This window comes from Cyprinus carpio, chromosome B3 (genome assembly GCF_018340385.1).
Source record: "Cyprinus carpio isolate SPL01 chromosome B3, ASM1834038v1, whole genome shotgun sequence".
In the NCBI taxonomy this organism is placed as follows: Eukaryota; Metazoa; Chordata; class Actinopteri; order Cypriniformes; family Cyprinidae; genus Cyprinus; species Cyprinus carpio.
This window is the reverse complement of record NC_056599.1, coordinates 22,996,901-23,006,104: the sequence shown is the minus strand read 5'-3', so window position 1 is coordinate 23,006,104 and position 9,204 is coordinate 22,996,901. Positions and strand designations below refer to the sequence as shown.

The 9,204-nt window shown below is 39.4% G+C and overlaps 1 pseudogene; it reads right to left on the bottom strand.

Annotated features, from left to right (window-relative positions):
- Window positions 1–5,906: 5,906 nt before the first annotated feature.
- LOC122136797 lies at window positions 5,907–7,408 on the bottom strand (annotated as a pseudogene).
- Window positions 7,409–9,204: the final 1,796 nt, after the last annotated feature.

Here is a 9,204-nt window from a genome sequence, read left to right as displayed (position 1 = left end):
AACGTTAAGGATTAAAGATATCCACCTTTCTATTTCTACTGTAAAGTACTTTAGAGCGTGGATATAATTAGAAAAAGTCCAATAGAATGGGTTCACAACGTTTTATTGAATGTTTTTGAAAGCCGTTTGCTTATGCTAACCAAGCGCTGCAGTTTATTGACAGTAATACAATTAGAAAAAGTTAATAAAAAAAGACCACAAAAAGTTCTATTGTGAAATAGCTGCGGAAAAACAGTGACTTATAGTAAACAGGATTGCCTGAAGTTACAGTAATTTTGCATTAAATCTAGATCATAATGAAGTGACAAGTAAAGACATGTTATGACTGTACAAATTAACAATGATGGTTCTGTTGAGTCGTGTTGTGGATTCAAAGCATCCTGAAAAAAAAACATATTCGCAGCCTCCAGACCAAAAACTGTGCGTGGAAACATGATAAGAACCCGGGTATCATTATTAGTAATTTGTTACATCTAATAATAATTGCCCAAAGCAAATAACTGCAGATTAGAGCCGGACTTCTGAAGGATCATGTGACACTGAAGGAACTTTTGCCATCACAGGAATAAAATAAAAAATATATAATTGTAAAATATTATAAATTCAAAATATTAAAACAGAAAGCAGTTATGTTAAATTGTTATAATATTTTACAATATTACTGTTTTTACTGTATTTTTTATCAAATAAATAAAATATTATAAATTCAAAATATTAAAACAGAAAGCAGTTATGTTCATAAAATATTCAAACATTTGACTGGTACTGTACATTCTGCTAGATTATTTCACGCTCTAAAATACTTTCATCAGGTAGAAATTGAGTAAAAAAAAGTTTAACTAATTCATTAAAAAATAATAAGAAATAATTATTGATGACACCTTTCCAGGTCTTTAAGATGTAGGCTACCCTATATATTCTTGGTTTTACAGGATCTGTGTGGATGCTGGTTCTGGGTTATTTTCATGTGCTCGCTTTATCTGCGTATCTAACCAAATATACGAGGACCTCGTTGAGGAAGAACTATCTCAGGGTTAACGCGTGCAAGATGACTTTAACATGGCGTGGCGTTGTTGTTGGCAGACCCTCACCTGTACTGTAGGGTTGAGCCTCTATGGCTTCATGTCGGCGCGGCGCGCAGGCAGCAGGGGGGGATTCTCAAAATGGATCGGCTCCGGGACCTTGAAGCCCGCAGAGGTCCGCTGTCTGAGCACGGTCGCGCCTGGCGATGAATCTTCGTGGTGAGGAGTCGTGTGCTTCAGACACCGATGGGCGGCAGTGGCTCCTGGACCTGGGCCACCAGGGGTTCGAAGCCTCTATAATCTCCCTCCACGGCTGGGTCCGGGCCGCTGGTCCAGCTCCCAGTGAGACAGCGGCTCCCACTCCGCCTGCACCGCGTCCATTAATCACGCGCGTCCCGCGGCCGCCACGATCCGTCTACGAGCCACCATCTAGACGCAGCTCGGATTAATGCGGGAGTACACGGATGAAGCTAGCCAAGTAAGTTGGCTCTCCAAAAACATAAAGTAGACTCTGCTGAATATGTTAAACGTGTCTTCTGCAGTAGGACTGGGGAAAGTAACACTTAATTATCTCATCTTAAGCAACAGTGAGGGTATAAGAGTCAGCTTAGGATGCGAGTCAGCTGTAACAACTTTACTCGTGCAAAATGAATGAACTAAGGTTACTGTGGATAGTCACACGCATAGGAGTGGTTGAGTTAACATAGAGATGTGATCTTGAACTATTAAATAAAACTCTTCAAACCTAAAACACGTAGTGGGCACTGCCCATATTTATTTTAACCTGGAAACCAAAACACGGAGAAGATATTTGAATTGACAGACCTTTAAAACAGACACGATCCTCTCCTTTCCATTAGCTTCTGCTGCTAGATGGATTGATCTACTGCGCATGCGCACATACAACAACTGCGATTGGTCCTGTGTGGTTTCAACATCCATCTTCTGCCTGTCGATAAAAACCCATATCACCTTTTTTCTCTTCTAACTTGTTCTCTACTAGATTTGTCATGTTTATAAAATAAAATTCTGATTTTGATTGATACTAGTATCAGCCTAATGAGTGACTTGGAGATCCGAACTGACGTTCAGTATGGATAAGGATTAATTTTTTTATATAAGAATGTTTATTTCAGTTTCATGTTGCAAATAATTTAAACACATTAATTACATTACATTTAAATAAAGATAGAAGCGATGTGTTTTTAGTTCTTGAAGATGGATTGAGTTGGGCAGGTCCATCCACCAGGAGGGAACATTTAATTTAAAAGTCCGTGAAAGTAATTTTGTGCTTCTTTGGGATGCTACAATGAAGCGAACGTCTCGAGGGCCGAAGTAATGCATTTGGGGTAAAGGGTGCAGAGCCAGTGGTGTTTTGTAGGCAAACATCAATGCCTTGAATTTTATGTGAGACTGACGTTCACGCAACTTCCGTTCTGACACGATAGTAGTGTTTCTTAGTCACGCCAGCATCGTTATGCGCGTTGTCCAACCAGCTGATGGATAGAGGATGACCTGCTTGCGTCTATTCAGTCCTCTGATTCTGGAGAGTTAGTCCGTTGGCATCTTCAGATGAACTTGACCGAATACGATCGGCGAGATTTGCGCTTGGAAGTGAGGGAGGAGTTACAGACTGGAGCACTGCAGTCACTCCAGTGCACTGTTCGCTGTACTTTATATGCAGTTAGATGAAGTTGGTTCGAGAATATTTCTCAACTATAAACGAAACACGTTTAGACATTAACATGTGGTAACAGAAAGCCTTTCGTCTTTTCTGTAATTTGATGGTCCTCGCTCGATTACCGCGCTCTGTATGTACAAGAATGAGTTCAACACAAAACGCTTTGTACTATTTTTAAGGTATCAATATAAAGATGGGTCTATAAATTTCCGTTTTAATTATTTAATGTAAGATTCAGAATATAAACAATTGTTACATAATAAGCGATATAAAAGCTTTTAGTTAAAACAGATGCCAGTGTGTATATAAAGATAGCAAACGACAGGGTCATAGCCGGTTTTCTTAAAGATCAGATTGTCTTATAGCCCTATAACGAAAAATAAAATTACGATCGATCATGAATAATCATATAATAATTCGACAAGGGTAAAAAGAAACACGGTTACACGTGTAGTTAAAGCGCGACAATTGAATGGAGGAATTGAGTAATTGTAAATAGTCCAAACGCGGCTTATTTCGCTGTATGATTCAATATTTCGTCATTTTATGCTGGAAGGGGGAAAGGGCCTGATCTTATTGATGTGAATACTAAAGCCAAATCTGAAAGGACATGGGCGGGTTTTAGCAATGAGGCCTGAGAAAAGTCAGATGATCATCAATCATAACTCCAAGTGTTTCTGGCTGTTTTCGAAGGGAGTTTTGGTTGATGTCGTTCCTTACTGGAGATGGGTTTGGGGAACCGTTGTGTATGAAAACGATGGGTTTTGACCGGAACCACAAGCAGTTACTGTCTTGGCAAGGTTGAGCTGAAGGTAGAGAAATGTCTGTAAGACAAGCTGAGATGGGAGCATGTGAAACATTCATGTGAAACCTATAAATACCAATTAACATTAAGCAATACTCATTTCTAAAAACTCATCTCTTTCTTCGAAAAAGAAATTACAGGACGTCTGTATAAAATTCTATTTATTTAAACCAGACTCTGTTTTCGTTATACTTGTTTGATCATGTTGTAAACATATTTCCAGTGTGTAACATTTCTGCTATTCAGCTATTTAAAGTAAACCTTGTCTCTTACATCTTCGGTTCAAGTCCTCCAAATACACTTCTAGGCTCGTTACAAATCGGGTCTGAATGAGAGACGGCCTGCTCTGTGTCCCAATGTGCATTACTTTCAGTTCTAAATTCATCTATAAGATTTTTAGTCATTTCATCAATACTATTTAGGGTGGTTAGTATGTACCTTGGGACGGTTTCTGGGTTGAATGAATCGTCGGTGATCCATCTGAATCGTTCAGGGGTTTGTGAACTTTTGCACTGAAAAGTTCCAGGGCACCTAACCCCCACATATTACAGAAGTGTTTGGGGGAAGTTTTGTACACGGATGCGTTTAGGGTCTTACTAATACAGAAACTGAAACATAACTTAATCTTACAAATCTTTCACTTTTAAGTTTTCAAATGGGAAAATTGTCATTTTATGCATTTGAAATCCCATTTCAAGGGTTTCTTTCTCCACTAATTTCAATAGTATTTTCAATTCACTATAATATCTGAAAACACTGAGTTGAGGTCTTGCTTTTCCTTTTTCTTGTTAATTTTCTTTTTCTTCCTCCTGTCTTTTGTGGCTCTTTACTTTTGTTCCCATTGTTGGTTGTTATTCTGTTTATGTAGAGCAATCATATCTTCACTTTTATAAATAATAATAAAAAAAACTAAAACCCCAAAAGCAGCACCATTAATAAAACAGACGCTGAACATTAGACAAGGAGTGGAAAAGGGGCTGATTTTAATTAATTTAAACGCAGTTACAGATACCGCAGCAATGGATTTTCTTTTCTGTTTTTTTTAACTTCTTTGTGTTGTTTGTTGGTTTTGTGTTTGTAAGAGCCACTGTGAAGGAACACTGCCGTCTCTGAGAAGACATACGGGTGAGTTTGCAATAACATTAGGATCCGTTTTTTCTTTTTTGGTGGGGGGATGAACGCAACCTCAGCATTTGTGTTAAAGTAAACAAACATTTCACTCGTTCAAGAGCAAAACTGCGCCCAAAGGCTTCATTCTCATTGATCTTTACACATTTTACTTTCCAACTATTTCAAAATGCCACACAAATGACGAACACCCCTTGCTTCCAACACACACAACACAAAGAAAAAACGGACGAAAGCATTTACCTTCTCCCCTTTGATTTAAAAATACAAAATCAGGGAATTAAAGGTCAATACTACTTAAGCTTCCAAACAATATTCAAAAAGACGAAACAAGGGGCCAACACACCAGTCCTCCTCGCCAACAAAAGGACTGTAACGGAAAAGCAAACACACGTTGCAAACAATGCGGAGTGGAAAAATGTACTATTACAATGCAACCACTGTATGTCAGAATTCACCTTAACCATGTGCTGTGTATTCATTTGCAGGCATCCATGCCCACTCTGATGCTCTGTAAGTTTACACTATATTAAGTTGGTAACATAAAACGGTTCAGACCTATGGCCTTTGCACCCCCAATAAAATTATGCAGGATCTAAATAAGAATAGTTATAAGATATCAGATACTCATTAACAACCGCACACAAGCATACTGTAATGCGTTTTGATCAGTAAAAGTGGGGCATTTGTAAACCTTAACAGCCACAAACACAAAAACCCACCCCCGCCCCTATCAGATTTGAAAACACACACCACACAAAAGCACAAACACGTTTGAAAACTCTCCAAAACATAACATTTGCGTGAATTAAATAAAGAAGCACGGGTTTCTCTACACTGCCGACGTATCTAACCACCTCTGACGGGTGACTAACACAAGCGGTCTGACAAATGAGCAATTCATCCAGAAATCAAGGGAAACATTACAAAATCAAAATGGGACGTTGTGATTGGTTGGAGTAACCTTAGATGAGCAGACACACTGGAAGGGGTTGCGACAATACAGTGTGAGAGTAGCTGCTAAGTGCTCGATGGGACGTGAGGAGGAACAGGTTCGAGAGCGATTCAAATTCCCAGCAAAGTTACAATATCACACAAGATCACTCTCACTCATGCTTTTCCCCCCCACCCCCCATCATTGTGTAACTCAATACGCAACCGCCATCTTAAAATGCACGTGTTTTGCTTGTCCGCTGATTTTGGACACTCGTTACCCCCCGCTGTCCTCACCCCCACCCTCCCCCCAACCCTTTATCAGTCAGTTCCTCCTTCACTGCACGGCTTGTTCATTGGCAGTGCTGCCCGAGTCTTGAGGCTTCATGACATCAGAAGCTCGGGAGGGCTGGAGAAGGCCTCTATTCTTAGAGGCTCAAAAGCATCATCTGTGATAAAAACAGACACGGTATGGAAGACTTCAGATCACCGAATATCACATAGCAGGAAACGAGGCAAGCGACTGAAACAAGAGCCCACCACTGATGCGGAAAAGCCAGTCCTATACTGTGGCGGGGAGCCTGAGGCCTGGCTGTCTGGTTTGTGAACCCCCAGTCTCCAAGAGTCTTACTACTCTTCTAGCAGCATGTCATCCTGCGGGACGTGGAGGAGATTGTGTTTAATGAAGCGCATTAATATACTCAAATCACAACGCCTATGTTTGATTTATTCTGTGTGTGTGGTCATTCAGAAAACTGGCCATTTCTTTTTATGCAGCACATGTTCCCACTTACTGTCACTGAATAACGTATTAAAACTCACAACAATTTTTTAATTGTACATTTATCCCCAATGTCACAAACAGTGAGTTTGAAGCATACTTCTATTAACTTCCTACATTCACAAGATAAATGTTTAGTGAGCTTTGCAGGCTGTTTAAAGGAAGTAGTTTTCCCTATTCTGTTAATCCTGTAAATCTAGGGGGTTTATAAACCTCGTAGATCTAATTTGTGATTTCCTTAACTTGGTGGGTGCTTTAGGTAGTATAATCACAAAAAGATTTTGATTTTCTGTGATGTTTTGTTAGGTATTAGTTTGTGTCACACTCCCGTTCAAAACGTTTGAAGATGTCTGTATAATCACAAGAGGCTGGCATTTACTTAATCAAGAATACAGCACAAACACTAAATATTTTTAAAATATCAATACAAGTAAAGAAAACTTTTCTACTTTAAAATATATCTCAAATGTAGTTTATTCCTGTGACAGGCAATCTGGAATTTTCAGCATTATTCTTTCAGTGTCACATGATTATCTTAAATACATCTGCTGCTCAAAGAAACCTTTTTCATACTTATTAATTGTTGATAAGTTTTTGCTGTTTTTGCATTTTCTGAACTAAAAATCTTTTCTAACGATGTGTGTATTAACTGCCGCTTTGATCAGTTTAATGCAATCCTTGCTGAATAAAAGTATTAATTTCTCTTAAAAAATCTTACCAGCTCCAAATTTTTGCAGAACCATCATGTGTGAAATTACGTAACTTGGAATGCCTTTATTTCTACATACAAGGAATGACCCAACTACACACAACCTTCAGGATATACTAAAAGAGCTTTAACACTAATAATTTTACACATTAATTAATATGAAAACGTTCTTTGCTGACCTTATAAAGCCTCTGATCCTCTGGCGCTCGCTATTAGGATGCCCCTCCCACAATCCGCTTCAGCTCGTAGACTGTGGTATGACTCCTTGGCATCTGTGAAGATTGGTTGTCTTGTTGACGTCTGATACCATCAGAAAGACATCCTGCACAAAAACAAGGATCCGAGCCATCCTCTCATCATCAACACATCTCGATTTATACTGAGATCAGTCCTCCACAGTAAGCATAAGCTCCTGGCTTGAATTTGAACAACAACATTTCTTGTCCTTCACACAACAAAATTAACACCAGTCACCTTAGAACTTCTTCAAACTCTCAACTCCACAAAAAAAAAGCTGTGTTTGTTGTAAGTTACAGGTAGAACAAACCACAGGCTTTTTAAAAAATGAAACAACAAAGAGAAAAGCAGGCGAACAGCTGAACGAAACAAGTACACAACTGCAACGCTTTCTATACAAATAAACCGCTGACAGCTGCAGTTGTGTTAAAGTTGCTGTTGACTTAGTTACTAGGAGGACACACCTAGGAGAAGCAGCGCGTTTCTGTGCGGTTTGTTTACTGCAAACAGATAACAGCATCACGCGGTGATGAAAAATCCAATCATAATATCTGTAAACGCGGTTAGACCAAGTAAGTTATCTCTTAAAAATGGACGTGCACACTGGAGCTAGTAACAACGGTAGCACAAAACATGCTAGCACCCCATCTTTGATGATTATCTAATGTTACATTTTATTGTGCGGACGGATTAAATGACTAACGTTAGAGGAGCGTGTTAAAAAGGCACAGCCCAGACTGATCAGTGACAGGACCAGTCCGTTCCTACATGACGGAGCTGTCATGAAATCAACACCGCGGCTCGGATACACAGAGAAACAAAACAAAGCTGTTTGCCCACTGGTTCTTAATATTGGCCGACCAGAGCGGGTCGTCGAGCGCAATGTACTCCCAATCTAATTAGTAACACGAGTAAACTGGGCGGGATTTAGCAGGGGAATGTTAGCCGGGCTGCTAAAAATATTACGAAACAAAGAGGACTGTGTAAAGGCTGCGTGTACTCGCGTTAGCCACTCCAAACCAGCGGCTAGTTTGCGGATAATCCGTTACACTAACATTTCCAGACTACAAAACGACAGAATACGTTCGATCTGGGGGTTTGATTCGCTTCCTCACTCACCATTTCTCTACGAGTGTTTCGCTGACTTCTTCCCACTATCCCACGCTGCCCACTGCGGAAATCAAGAGCTCGAGCCAGTCCTCCACAATCCCAGATGTCTTTGCGCGAGCAGCGCCGCCGCCGACAACTCTTTTCTGTGCCGGAGACGCGCCCTAGTGGCCACACACGGTTCAGTGGTTATTTTTGAACTAACACTTGTTGCACAGGGACAATCCATTTGATTAAATGTACTAAGTTTGGCTATTTTCTGTAAAAAAAAAATAATTCTTGTGCATATCGGTGTATGCTCAAAAATGCAGTGTGTGGGATTGCTGGCCAAACTGGTTCATTAGAATGGTGCACATTGTAGAATGTATCTGGGACTTTGTGGCTTCCAAATGACACCCTGGAGCACAAAAACCAGCTGGGGTTAATATTTTGTAGCAATAGCCAACAATACAATATGGGTCAAAATTATCGATTTTTCTTTTTTATGCCAAAAATCATTAGGATATTAAGTAAATTTCATGTTCCATTAAGATATTAATTTCCTACCGTAAATATATCAAAACTTAATTTTTGATTAATAATATGCATTGCTAAGGACTTAATTTGGACAACTTTAAAGGCAATTTTCTCAGTATTTTTATTTTTTATTTTTTTTCGCCCTCAGATTCCAGATTTTCAAATAGTTGTATCAGCCAAATATTGTCCGATCCTAATAAACCATACATCAATGGAAAGCTTATTTATTAATAACCCTTATGACTGGTCACAAATACAGAAACGAAATACACAAAGACATGACGT